Genomic DNA, 15,881 nt, shown 5'->3' with positions numbered 1-15,881 from the left:
AGCACTAGTAAATAATGAGCTTTTAATAAGCTGCTTGTTTACTTTAATTAAAAATCAGTTTAAATAAAGAATATTATCTGGGTATTAAAAGTAAATTCTAGCTAAAATCACGTCATCTCCAATTAGCACGTCAGCGTTATTTAGATTCTCCGTTTTCTTTTCACTTCCACGTTTTTTTCCCAAATAATTAAGTTCGACCCAAGGGTGGATCAAAATAATGGTCCTAATTTCGGCTTTCGGTTTTTGGGTTGCACGGCGACAGCCTTTTAATAACGAATGTGTGCTGCTTTACTTTTAACGGCGGCCATTTTGATCCCAAACCGGGAATGGGATAGCACCTGGATGTTAAGGCATAATGACCGAAGACGGGCGAGAGCGTAACAAGGAGATCAGCATATTAAAAAGGGAGAAAAATTGTATGGCCATGGTCGGAATTATACTCACCCTTTAAATGGGAATATTTCCTCTCGGTTTCTTTAGTCCCCTCCTGAGGGGTCGTTTTTCAGATTTCATTTGTTTATAGCGCCGAGACCTATATATTGTCCCCGAAGGGAGGACGTGTCCTGCGAAGGCTACGGCTGTAAAAAACCTTTTGCGTTTAAGTCTTTATTTTCTCGTAGGCGACGCCGATACGTACCTAGGTGGTTTTAATATATTTTTAAACAGTAAGTTATCTGGAGACACTGATAAAACTTTATGTATTTTTATATAAATTTACTAATAAATAAAATTATTTAAAAATAATAACATATATTTAATACTATTTGTAGATAATCGAAATCAAAGTAGTAAATATTTGATTTTGAAGAAAAATAGTGTAATATAATTATTTTGAGATTGACTTTTTATTATAATACCATTTTCAGTTTAAAGGGCACCGTTTTTAATTTTGGTTTTATTAGTTCATAATTAAAAATATATATGTCACTGATTTAACTGACTTTAATATAGTGCGTTATTACTTATTTTGTAGTTGTTAATTATGTTATTATGGTTGTAACACATGGGACATCGTATTTAAAATATATACTATTCTTATTAAAGATTCTTTTAAATATATGTTAAATATTATTGATAAAATAGTTATTGCTAGCTCTAGCTTAGAAATAGTTATTAATATAAAATATTTAAGAGTAGTTTTAGATAAAAAAAATTAAATTTAAAAACCATTGTAATAACATATTTAACTTTTTTTTTAGAAATATTGGATGAAAAATATATTAGGTATAAATACAAAAAATATAATATAAAATAATATTATATTTATCCAGTTTACTTATTTCGCAACAATAATATATATGCTTGATAAATTAAAGAACGACTTATATACGAGTAATATAATTATATTTCTTTGTAATTATTAGTATTAGAAATGTATATTAAAACCATATTGTTAAAATATGTTGTCTCAGTGATTTTTTTACTTGTATAAATTAAAAAGTAACCAACGATATTAATGCAGCGTCAGTGCATATAGCGGGGGCGTGCGTTACAAGCGCGAAACAGCTTCCGGAAGGCTTAGATTCGGTGCGAGCGACAGCGAGCACTGAATCTGAGCTTACGGAAAGCTGTTTCGCGCTTGTAACGCACGCTCCCGCTATGTGCGCTGGCGCTGCATTGATAAAGTTAACCTTGCCTCTAGGATAGCTTATTAAAAAAAAAATTTTTTGGGGTTCGACTAAACAAATGATTATTTTAAGAGATATTTACATTTAATTAAATTGCTTTTTTCTTAAAACGATTTTTAATGCATTTATCTAAAATAAATCTTATTAAAATGATTCGTTACCAAGAATTACTCTTAAAAATTTCACTGTCTATTTTAGTAAAATCATATCCGAATACATTTTTACTAATGAATTTATTTTTTTACATTCGAAACAAAACTATTTAAATGATAGGTGCTATTGAAATTATATGCTACTTTTAAATGCTTATGAAACTTAATTTGACAGTTGCAAAATGTCCATTTGCTCTTCAAACCTAAACGTTACCGAAAAAAAAAGTTTAGGTTACGTTTAGGTTTGATGGGCAAATGGACATTTTTTGTTTAAGTTTAAAAACTACAGTTAGTTATAAAACTTCTATTAGGTTATGTTGTGATAAGATAATTATTTTAAGTTAGGTTTGGGTTTGAACAGCAATTAATCGCTTAAAAACTGTTTTTTTTTCTATTGTAAATGTGTATTTTTATTTATAGCTATATTTTCACTATCATAAATATAATTTAACTATCTAGTTCAATAAAATTATTATGGAATATATTTTGTTACATTTAACATATGTTTTTCTCAAATCGAAAATATATTTTAACTGATAGGCGCTAGTGAAATTATATGTAGCTTTTAAATGTCAATAAGATGCCCTCTAAAAACTATAGTTTGTTAATATATAAAACTAGTATGTCAAGTTGTGATTAGATATTTATTTTAGGTTAGTTTTGAGTTTAAACAATATATAATCGCTTCTCAACTCTTATAAATTATATTTTTCTTAGTAGATATATACCAGTAAAAATATATGCTGACATGATTTAACTGAAATGGCAGTGAAAATTAAATGAATCTAAAAAATGAATAGTCTTAGTTCTTAATACTGTTAAAATCTAAATAACGCAAACCATTGCATTACAAAATTTGAATTATAATTAACGGCACACTGTAGCAAAAAATTATATTTTTACTAGTAGAAATATATATATAGCTACCGGTAAAAATGTATTCTGATATAATTTCACTAAAATGCCAATGAGAATATATTTTCACTGAAAATACGCATTCACTATAACATATCTGCTTCTAACTTAATTTAGCAATAGCCATAAATTTCAAATATCTTTTCGGACATTTGACTAATTGTATTAAAAAATAATACGAATCCTTCTTATGCCCAGAAATAACAAAATTAAATCATCGCCTCGGGGACACAAATAGGAACACAAAGCTTTGCTGAAAGCTTTCGCGGCACAAAACCGAGCTTTTAACACTTCCGCGTCAAATTTAGCTAATTTGTCGAATAATCTAAAATGTGTATAGGTGTGTATAATACATATGTATATGTCACTTTTTTGATTAATAAGCTCACGTGTATGTATTTATTTGGCATATTAAGAAAATAGCTGCAGTTGTATTAATAAAATAAAGTATATTATATTTAATTGCATGATTTAATTATTGATATATCTAAAAATAAAATTGTAGTGTGGTAAAATATCCGATTGGTCAACAGGTACTGTTTTAGTATGATTTATGATATTCGTAAATTCATTCATAGTTATTCGCTACGGTTTTTGTTCACATAGTAGACGTGAAATAATGTGGCACAGTTGAGCAAAGAAATTGCTCGCCACTTTCCGCAAAACACGCCGCTTTGAAATATCTCATCCGCGGGTCACAGAGCTTGCGTTGATAGAGTTATAAATTAAAAGTACTAGCGGACAAAAGGCACGCTCTGTTTCCGCTATGGTCATAGACGGCGCGCGATGGGGACAGAGGGCAATCGAAAAATTATATCGAATCCAGTTAATAAACTGGCGCGAACGTTACGCTTTTATTGCCCTAGAAAAATCCTTTTTAAAGTAGAGCTAACTTTTTACAGCAACACCAATAAAGACTGCTCGGGAAATAACGGCATCGACCGCCACTAGCCGGACCTTGCGAATTAAACAAATAGAACGTATTAATTGAAACCGGATTGCCGCTTTATGTTGCTTTATTTCTCTTTATTATTTTATTTTTTGTTTGGCGAACATAACCAAGAGCTCCTTTTTTAAAGTTTATTGTAACTTTCAAGTATTAAAATAAAAATTAGTTTATCTAATAAATAAAATAAAAACTATTTTTTTATATATTGTTAGCATTGCAAAAGAAGTAATAGATTGTCACGGGAGATTAAATACGATACCGAAAGTAAACGATAAACAATGTATTACCATCAAAGATAAAAACAGAGATATTAGGTTCATTTTTTCAAGTAAAACGGGTAATTGTATATTATAATTATATTTTATGTTAGAAATCAGTTTAAATTTTTGTATCAATTTTTATATATACAAATATTTATATAATATAATAAATTTATATTCAAATATAAACTTGTTGCAAATAAATTACATATAAATAAATAAAAAAATAATATAAAAATCAGCTTCATAAAAAATATATTTTACTTAAATAATTTCATCATAACAAAACCATTTTGTTTATTTTTATGACAACCTACTGATGCTTTAATTCGTTTATAATATAAACCTTACATTGCCTCAAAAGGTTCCTTAACGCCAGGCGGAATTCTTTTTCTATTGACAAATAATATATTTGCTTCTTACGACAGATAGTTTAGCAACCATTGTTTTATAATGCAAATGTTAATTTGTCAATAATTGTAATTGCATTAAAGTTTGAATTTCTCAATAATTAGTATCTGGCAACTTATTTTGTTTGTCATTTTTATCAACACTATTAATATATGATTTCATAATAGGCATTATTTTTTATGACGTGTAGCAATATGCACTTTTATATATCATTATCTGACTATAGTCCAACTGACACTGATATTTGATTATTTTGTCTAAAAAATTGTTGTTTTGAACAAGCCATCCAGCCTCTCAAAGAGCTTGGTAAATAAAAATATATTTGCAGCGATAGTTTTAAAACGCTAAAAAAATAATGTTCGATTGTGCTAATCAATTTTAACACATTACGATCCGTTCACGCGCTTTCGCGTAGCAAAACTTTGCGGTCAGTAATTTGAACTTATAATCATATCATATGCATATAATACATATTTAAAGTTTACTAAAAATATGGCAAAATATGCATTTATTTTCTTTTTGATAACGGTACAAAATTTCATTTTTTGAAAATTCTGCGAAAATTTGCATCATTTTTTAAAAAATATTTATTGGTATATTTATTGTTTTGATATTTATCTTCATGACGCAAAAAAAACCCGTCATAATGGTCTATATTGATGAAAAATAATTAAGGCAGTTAGGCTGTTATTCATACTCTTTTCCGATAAATTGATAGTCAATTCGGGTGGCCCTTTAAAAACGAGACTATTGTATTTGCTTTTAGATAGATAAAAAGATAAATTATTTAAAAAAAAATTACAACTTTTTTATCGACAATAATAATTATTATTTAGTAATAGGTTATAAAATATTTTGTAAATCTGTCGTGGTCATTGTTTACGTCTAGATCTTAGCTATACTAATATGAAGATGTCTCAAATAGTATACATATATTATATTCGATGTATAAAAAATATTTCAAACTTGTCTTAGTTATTCCTTAAATGTCAACTCCAAATATTATATTCTCTCACGTGAATCATTTGAATAAATATGTTGATATATTAATAAGAAATCAAAACAAAGATTTCGCTTCGAGCGCTTCCGAACATTGTCGGCAAACGCAACGAAGTCGGAGCTGCTCTTTCGAGCGCGAGCGGTGAGATACTTCCCCTTTCGCTCTCTTGCATGTTAAGTGACGAAAGTGAGATAGATAATGATATGGTTTTTCGCAAACTAAGATAGAACGAGTAGCTCGGTTCAATTTCAGTGTGCGTGTAGGCGTCCTATGGTTAACACACACGTCGAGCGCTGCATCGTGGTCACGTGGTCAAGTTATAATACCACATGCTTATCGGGGACTTCAACAGACTCTTACTGACATTTCTGAATATTTTATGGCATCAAAAGGGATTAATTATAATTTTGTTAGTATATTCTTCTAACAGATATCGTTATTATATTTTTTTCATATTATAATTAAAAATATTTAGTGGTACTTGATTTTGTTAAAAAAAATCGTTTCGAATAGCCTTATGTATTTTCCTAGCTTATATAAATGTCACACCATAACGAATTATTATTTAGAATCGATGGCGACAAATTCTAAGATAGTCACAGATGTGGTGTTCATATTCTGAAGTATCATTTTTATGCTTTATGACATTTTGCAAAAGCTGACAAAGATTTTGCGTGAATTGAATATTTACGACTAAAAAGTTTTCACTGATATTGTATTGGTGAGTGCCCAAACAAACTTTTATAATTATCAGTAGATTAATTTTAATAATATGACAATCAAATAATTGCGATTATTTGACACATCTTTCGATCGCGTGTAAATATGCCAGCTGTACATGACAGCAGCCGCCGTGCGTACGTCATTTACGCCCGCCGTCCAAACGGCATATGAAATTTGTGACAGTGTGGCCGCTACTCAGAAGACTTCAGTTGAGCTTCGGTTCGGACAACTTCCAGAGAGTGTAGTTCAAGCATAATAATTAATCGCATATTTATAGAATATGTACGTGCGAAAATTTATCAATTTAATATAAAATATATTTATTAGGTTTACTAACGAACCACTAAATAACAATTAAATATGCAGAGTAGGAATACCCAATAATTTTATTTAAAATTAATTATAAAGCGCACAATTACATAATCGTTTTGTGGGTGCCTATTTATTTATTTATTATGACCAAAAGTAGGCGAAACTTTGATAATTCTGATATGACAGCGCGGAGGGTAGCACATTCTTTGGCGGACTGCGACAGGGGTTTGACGACGGACGGTGCCTCGTCTATCAATCACTTACATCGTTGTAACGTAAAACTAAATTATATACCACGTAAACTTTCAGTAAATACTACTGCAGCGACCCAATTTGTGTGTAATTGCCACTTCCGTTAGCCAAAGCTTATTTATTTAATTTTAATAGATAAATTCTAATTTGGTGTTTCAAAAAGTCTATTTAAAAAAATTTAATATTACATTTAAAACGCAAATAGCTTAGCGTCCGGTATTCGCACACTTACTAGCTGCGGTACCTCATGATATTAAGGGAGCGACAGCTTTTCTATAATTTTTGTACAAGTCGAAGGTGACAAATGTGTGTTTCATATTTTACAATTATTATATAATTATACAACATTTAAATAGTTCTTAAAGCAATATTTTTGAAATTATATTTTCTAGCACACCCGGTATAAATCAAGCCATAAATATTAGCGAACGTTTTTCGTTCTCACAATTTTTTCTTAAGCAGCTGCAAAATTATGACCTCTGGTGATTTTCGCCCTCTGCTTTTTCGCGAAAACGTGTTTCGTATTTTCTTTTGCGTATCGGCGGCCGCTCCGTGTAATTAAACGCGTCTCGCAAACGTAAAATATGTTTTTTCTCACTTTTCACTTTCTTATCTTGTCCCTGCGCCAGTTTGGCTCGTTAGAGCGGGACGCCTATAATTTACGCAAAAAGCGACGTCCTTTGTTTGTTGTTCAAACGAAAGAGAGAGATACCCGAAAAACTCGATATTCAAACGGTAAATACCCGAATTTTCGAGCCCGGTGTTTATGTGCCTTCGAAAAGCCCGAATAATTTCGCGCCGCGTTTTAATTGGGGATTTTCGGTGGGCACACAGAAAAGTGGGTAAACTATAGTGTGCGCGGCGACCCTTTGCAAATTATCAAATTGTACATATTTGCATAGAATATTTAGCGCAAAGGATTTATTTCGTTTTGTAATGTAACAAATGGAGTCAAAAGTGAAAATTGAACTCATAGATTATCGCTAATTAGTAATTTACCGTGGGTGTTGTGTGGACTGATTTGGGTAATTAATTGTGATCGCTCATATTCGTTTTCAATCAGATATAAAATCAATATACATAGCGTAAAGATAAAAATATTACATAATATAAATGTATTGACAGGTGCTATTTGCCCACCTTAAATTTGGCCCGAAAAATTTAATTAAATACTATGAATCCTAATAAAATCAAAATAATAAAAAAAATTAGAAAAAGCTGCAATGATATCCATGATTCTAAACCAGAAATTCTCGGGTTTCCCCTTAAAAAAAAACGATCTCAAATCTTTTTTTTTTAAATATGGCATTTCAATGAAATTTTTGTCGAAAATAATTATTAGAAAATTTTATTATCCAAGTCATTTTCATTTATATACAAACGATGTCGCCAATATTGATACAATTTTAAAAAGTAATATTTTTAAATTAAAATAAATAGATTGTGTCAATAATAATTTTGATGACAAATTTGATTTAATATATACAAATACAAATAATTGCCAAGTGATTAAAAGTCAATTCACATAAGTGCTGACCGATAACTATCACCTGACGCTAATGATAAAGTTAAATGTAAATAGAAATAGTATAATTACGAAAGAGGAGGAATGCGTGAGCGATCGAAATGTATTCAGATGGTCGTTTGGAAATTGTATGAATTTTAATTTATTGAATAATTTACTTTTAGGTATGTACTGAAATCGAATGGGCCAGTGTGTTAATCTTAAATCTTCCCTAATGGTCTTCTATGAGGTGGATCTATAATATTATGCATTCGATCAGCACTTTACTCGAAAGCGCACTCGATTGCTTGATGTGACATATCTTAGATAGTTTTCCACTGAGAGCATTTCATTGCTAAAAAAAGCACGCAGAAAAGATCGGTATATCCGTCTGCTCTAGAAAAATTTTGTTCAATAAGAGCGCGCGTTAATTTTTTGATAATTTTCTGTCACCTTAATTAAAGAATAATGCAAAAAACGAAAATCATTTAGAACAAATTCATATAAAGCACGCAGAATAATGAGTTAATTATACCAGTTTAGCTTCTGTGGCGACCGGTGCTATATCAAAGGAGCCGCTTCTCGGAACCAAATAAAATAATATTTCTATATAAAATAGATTATTAATAGAAATTTCAATAAGTGTAAAAATACTATACATCTGAATAAAATTTTGTAAAGGTCTCATTCACTGAAGTAAAATTTGTATTGGAATAATTGAACAAGAACGAAGCGAAATATATTTGTAAATGTATTAAAAAACAGAGAGCTAACCCTAATATGGTTACTTTGCATATTAATATATAGTATATTATACTTTTTATAATATACTTAATTGTAATTTATAAAAAGTATTGTATACTTATAGTATATTAAACTTGTATCATAAAAAAAAATCTTTTTTAAAATATATATTTTTATTTGTATTGATATATTATTTATAACCTTCGACGTTCATGATTTTTTTAGTTGGCGAAAATGCCTCGACCTAATTGAAAAACAAGAGTACGTCCCTGGCGGACCTCGTTCGTCCCTTTACATTGGATTAATGCTTCCGAAGATTTCGCATGGGATTTGATTTTAAATCTATCCCCTTTTGCCGAGACGTGTTTACACGGGCCCGATATCGCACTCTGCGAAGAAAGAACAACTCGGCCGGTCAATCGGCAGAATTCTCAGAAGCTCATTGAACCCTTCTCAAAGGATTGTTCTATTTCGCGCCCCTCAATTTATTGCCCTTTTGCGAGCGAGGGCCCTTCCCTTCCACGGCTGATTGAAGGGCCATTGTGTTGAAACACTAATTTCACCCGGATATTTTCAATTGGGTCGATTTAACGCGTAAGAAATCAGAAACCAAAATACGAGAACTCAATCTTGTTTTTTTAATAATAAAATTACCTAATACTAAATTCTATTTATTAGTATTTGGACGTAGACGTCTATTGCGAATCGTGTTTTGCTTTTATAGGGGTTGAACAACTCATTCACCCAGAAGCAATTTGGTTTTGCAGATGTTTTGCAACTACCAGACCTTCTTTCACTTCAGGCATCATTTATCTACTATTTCAACCTTCATAATGCTTTTCTATGATGAGGTTTGCCAAATAGAGCTCGAATTAAAAATGAGAAAACTTTTTAAAATACAGAAGTTAAGAGTCAAGCAAAAACCTCATGCTAATGTTTTGGGACATATGCTCTAAAAGTGTTTATACATAAATATCATAGGTGGTACAGTATCTATTAACACTTTCGGCATGCTATAATGGATCAGTAACATAGTTTTTGTCCGAATCGTTCTCCGGCTTATAACCTTCTGTGCCCCTTTTAAATGCGGTAAAAAAGTACTTCGATTATTAAATTCGTTATCGACTTTCAAAAGCATTCGACAAAGTTTTTGATAAACTCGTTTTCCGGAAGTTTACCAAAATCGTTCGCTATTTTCCCAAGTTACTTATGTGTCGTCATTCGCTCATTCTATTGTACCGCAGGAATCCAATTTGAATCCTTTGCTCTTTCTTATCTATATTAAAAAAATATTAAAGCTTCTCAGACTATTTATTATATGCTAATAATCAATAAGTTAATTTTCTGACCATATGCTAACAACAAACCTAACTTAGTTTTTCGTCTTGCGGTGAATTAAAAGCGGCAATGAAAATAATTAAATAAATCTTCTAGGCATTATTTATTATATTCTGCAATTCTTGACGTATCCTATAACAACTTTAAGCTGTATACAAATTGTTAAATGATGCAAAGAAAAAATTAGCTTTATAATATACAAGCAAAATAATTGGAAGCTTTAGAGATAGTTAATCGATGTCGGGCTACCTTTTAGCATTTTATAAAATGTCAATTTTTTATTCTCATTAATATCAATATAATTATATTTGAAAACATTTTTGCTGGTAGATATCTATTACTATTATGGAAAATATAATTTAGCTGAGGCACAAATGCAATTATATGGCGCTTTAAATTATCTAAGAAACTTAATATATGTAATATCCATTTGCTGTTTAAACACAAATCTAAAACAAATTAAATTAATGATCTTTTAGATTAGCGAAATTATCATATAGTTTAGGCAAAGAAGTTTTAGAGGAGAATATTTCCGGCGATGATTTGGAAGTGACTTTTATTGTGCACAACGCCAAAGTTTGCAATATGCCAGAAATGCTGCTCGGACTCGTTATGCGGAGCGCGTGTCACTTTAACAATTAATTGCTGATTCGCGTCTTTAAATATTGATCCAATATCTGAAATCCTAATGCATTTTTTAAACGTTTATTTTGACACAATAATAAATTCTACAAAAATATTTTACGGCCAGAACGTCAGAGCTCGAAAACGCTTTTCTTGGGATAATTAAAATTTATTATTTATTATTTTATAATTAATGCTGTAATGAGTATCTTCTTATTAACTTTTATATTAAGCAACCGTAAATATAGTATATTAGAGAAATATATACAACTTTTCAAAGAACATGGATAAGAAAAAAATCGTTACACGCGAAGCGCTCATTATCCCGTAAATATAAATTTCACGAGAATCAATCAAATATTAAATCAGCATTTGATTATTACCTAATTAATCCGAATAATCCGATTAAATGCTTCATTGGAGATGGCTCAAACTTTAAAACAAAAGTATCGGTTTGCTTCACTTGAAATAATTCACGAAGACCTTTTGTTGGATTAGCCTTAGTTGGATAGGTAATATGCCACTAGAATCTGTTCGACTATACACTGACACAATCGAGAGCGTATGTTTATATTATACATAGTCGTATCTCGTAACCGTTCGAGGGGAAGGCACGAGATAAGCCGATTTGGTCCAGAGTCGCAAATTGAACGTTGGAAGGGCAGCGGATGTTGCGGCGCGACGCTTCCAAAGAAGTGGGTTACTTAACTCGGATGTTTGATGGATGATGCCTTGAAAAAGCGGATTAAACTTTAACCAAAGACGGTTGAGCCCGATCGGATCTAACAAGACGTATTGCCACTTTCACGCGATTTTGAGTTATGTGTTGACAACGATGTAAAAACGATTGATAGTGTTCTTTTTAAAAGTTTAACTTGATTAAATATTAAGCTAAAAAATTGTAGCGTAGTATATGCATGTGTAAAAAAGCGACGTCCATTATTTTGAACGGGAATTGGTGTCAAAGTTTACGCTTGTTATCCGACGTGCATGGGGAAAGTTTCAACATAATTTATCTACTGGGATTGATGCACGTTTTCCAGAACCGACTATTGCTTCCTTGGTGCGATGCAGGAAGTTACCCTCTCGCGGGTTAAATCGCATCAAGTTCTCTTCCAGCGTTTTAATTAGGATATTATATCGCTTCTACAAAGTTGGCGTGCGCTTCTCAAAGTGTCGATTCGTTTGCTCATTAGCGATAATTGATGTTTGCGAACTTTTTGCGGTCGTTTGCTTCCGTTGGAAACGTTGAAATGTTGAAAAATAGACAGCTAAGTCGTCTCGACATATGCCCGTGGCAAAACACGGAAACCTGATTGATGAGACTTTATCTCAGAGCTAAAACATGAGTTGTACAACAGGCCGCTGTTGCGGATTTTACTTTGCCTCGGGACAATGTAGGATTATTCTCAATGTAACGTATAATAATATAACTTTATATGCGCGTATTTCGTCTTGCTCTTCTATGTTATATTACTCTTGTCTTGAATTTAAACGAGAGCACTAGGAATTGCAATTATACCGGAATTTTCAATATATTGTAGATATTATTTAAAAAAAAAACAGTCAACACCAGTAATAAATATGTTAATTACAAATTATTTATAGTGAAACACTTTCAATTAATATAAAAAAAATATCTCGTATTTTGAAACAATAAATCTAGGACATCATTTTTAACCAAATATCGTCTTTAATCGAGCGCTTCTGCATGACTTCTAAATTTTTTTAACATTTGCCAGAGCACCACTTGCTGATTTATTCCAATAAAATATAATATATAATATTTTTTCCAAGTTACGATTATCTGAAAGGAGTGCGTAGAAAACTGTAAATCTGTTCGTTCAAAGCGATATATTTTGATTAATGATTGTTTTTACTTTTTTTAAAAAAATTTTTACATTAAATACTAATTTTAGAATATCTCAATTATATTTATTTTCGAAAGACTCATCTCTCGTATACTCACTTTAAAAGTAAAATTTAATAAATTTGAGTTATAAATGCTTATGTAAATAATAAAGAATAAAAAAATACGCATATACCGCATAATCCTTTTAGTCCCAAATAATTTGAGTTTACATATGCGAAATCTGTTTTTGAAAAAATCATTTATTTACATTTTTTAAATAATTTATGGATGTATTTTTTTATGTACTACTAAAGCAATAAAAAGCAATCATATTTAGGTTTTACAACAATAAAAATAAGATTAATTTTTTTATGTTTGTTTGATATAAAAATTCAACTGTCAACACATCTTAAAATTTTAATTATCTTAATTAAATTGTCTAGTACAACCTCTTTTTATTTAATAACAAAAAAAATATATTTCAATATTTTATAATTAAAAAGTTTTTTTTTAAAAACATACATTATGCGTATTTTATTTAAATATAAATATTGAAACATCTGTATCGCTAATATTTGATATCAATGTGAAGTGAAGCATATTACGTTGACTCTTTGGTTAAAAATATGTCTCAATGGAAATAAAAATGTAGAAATAGTAGTAAGAATTTTGCGTGTGGGATACCTGCTTTTGTATTAATTTCGCCAGCCATCCCTATTATAAAAAGAGGCCGATAGGGTGCTGCGACGCAGTCATTTGTCTGTTATATAACATAATTACTGGAAATTTATTGGTATCGTTAGATTTGCCTAAAAAAAACAAATGTATTAATTTTATCTTGACACGTTGCGAATATCGTGAAAAACTATGGAATGTGTTAAATTCATTTTTTTTAATTTACGCTGGGATTTTTGTATATGTAAGGTAAGCAATCTAGGACTAAATATTATTATTTAACTTTGATATAAGAGAAGGCCATGATAAAATTACTTAGCAGTTACCATGTTGCTTTTTATGGAAAAGACGATTGTAAAAACATTAAACAGACAATTAAAGGATATTACTATTTCTCAAAACTATTATTGAATATCAATCGGGATTCAAATAGAAACGTTTCATAGAGATTTTATTATTTTAAGAGAGCATTAGAAACAATAGACTTATGTATAATGATAAAGAAATTAGAAATTTTAGTTATACGTGGAATATTTTTAAAATGGTTTGCTAAAATTATTTATAAAAGGGAAAGTAAAAGTTTAAGTAAACTATGCTTATTCTAAAGAGAATATTATATTTCACTTTGTAGTACAGTGGTTCAAATAAGTATCACTGTTGTTTTTAATATATTATATATTAATAATATGATTATTAATATATTAAATGTCAAATACATTAATTTATTAAATAGGAGATAATGTATTACATGAATCACAGTTAATGCGTATTACATGTGTATGTAAGCATTACTGGTTTTTACGATTAAATGATTTTTATAAATCTGTGTCAATGACACAATTAACAAAAACGCAGTTATTACAATGAAAAAATTCAGAAATTATCGCTAAAAACGCAGTTATTATTCTTGTGCTAAATTAAAAAATAGTTGTGAGAACATCGTATTTGAATATATTTTATAATACTTTAAATATTACAATTTTCTTAAATACAGTTACATCATGAAAGATGTTTTTATAAATACTGAAAAATATAATAGTAAATGTATAGAAATAAATGTTATGCTTATTTATTCATATTAAAAAAATAAACTCTCTTAAACGAAATTTAAGGCAAAAAAAATGTTTATTCATGACCTGTGAAATGTATTTGCCTTTTATTAAAGTTGGTGTTTGCTTATGAAAAAGCGTGCAAATATACAAAATAAATAAATTAAATAGAAAAACGAGGTTAGAAGTGAACCACTTTTGAAATATATACATTCGTTACGTAGATAAAAAATATTTTCTTTTAAAGTACCGTTAGTATATATGTACTTATATTTTTAACATATATTTTATATATAAAATATTTATTAATAAAATTTTATGCCGTATTTTAATTATTATTGAAAATAGCTTCATAAATGCATGCACAAAATATATGGAAAAAATAAATTAAAATTAAAATATTATAAATATATATTATATACAAATATTAAAAAGATTTGATAACCTGCATTATTTAATTTTTAACACCTGCAGCTAATAAATAAAATATTTTCTTTTAGAAATGCTTTACTAAGTAATGTGGCATATGAGTTTAGGGCTCCTTTGATTTTTGAACATTGTTTAAGTGTTCTAACATAAAAGGATCAAACTTAACAATCATCTCTACAGATTTAAAAAAATGCTAATGTTCCATTCATATACTTGCTTTCATGTTTCTGTAAAAGCCAGACATTGACTAACTAAAAATTGCACAATTGCAATCACTCCTTTAATTATAGTCCTCCAGCGACTTTTTTCAATGTCTTATAAATTTTGTTGTACTGCATCAATAGTGCATTTTTATCTAGTAGTACTCTAAATTCCCACAATTTATTTATTTATTAAATATATTGAAAACTAGCTTCGTGCTGACTAAAATATTTAGAACAATGCTGCTAATCTAAATATCCTACATTAATATTTTAATGTTTTCTCTGCTTAATAATTTTTACAGAAAACTTAAAACACGGCCTAGTTTAAAAGAAAAGACAAGTCAATTTTATTTACCATTTTCCATATTTAATATATAACTTTGGTTAAATATAAAACATTAATTTTTTTAACCTGTTTCTTTATTTACGAGAAACTTATTATTATGTTCTACATGAAGAAGGCATATTTCTATTAACTCTTTAATAAATTTGTTTGATAAAATATTAGGACAGGTACCTCAATCAATTAAGTTCAAAAACAAAGATATAGAATCGGCTTCATTTCCATGAACTTTATATTTATCTTAATTCTAATTTTTTTATTCCTTCTAGCGTCATGATAATTCAGTTCCTGCACCTAAACTTCCATCAATGTCTGTATCTGGTGCCTGACTTATAGATTCAGTTTGTCCAACAGAAAGATTAATATCAGCATCAATTGTATATTTTCTGGATTTTAAAATATTAAAAATGACAAAGAACTACTTTGATTTTGATAACTCACAAGAAATTTTACTAAAGCTCATATTAGTTGCTGCTGCTCCTCTGTTAGTACTTATTGTATTAAGAAAGTACAAATTT

Source organism: Plectrocnemia conspersa, unplaced genomic scaffold, assembly GCF_051122295.1.
Source record: "Plectrocnemia conspersa isolate PC_06_02 unplaced genomic scaffold, ASM5112229v1 ptg000002l, whole genome shotgun sequence".
In the NCBI taxonomy this organism is placed as follows: Eukaryota; Metazoa; Arthropoda; class Insecta; order Trichoptera; family Polycentropodidae; genus Plectrocnemia; species Plectrocnemia conspersa.
This window is presented reverse-complemented; position numbering follows the sequence as displayed.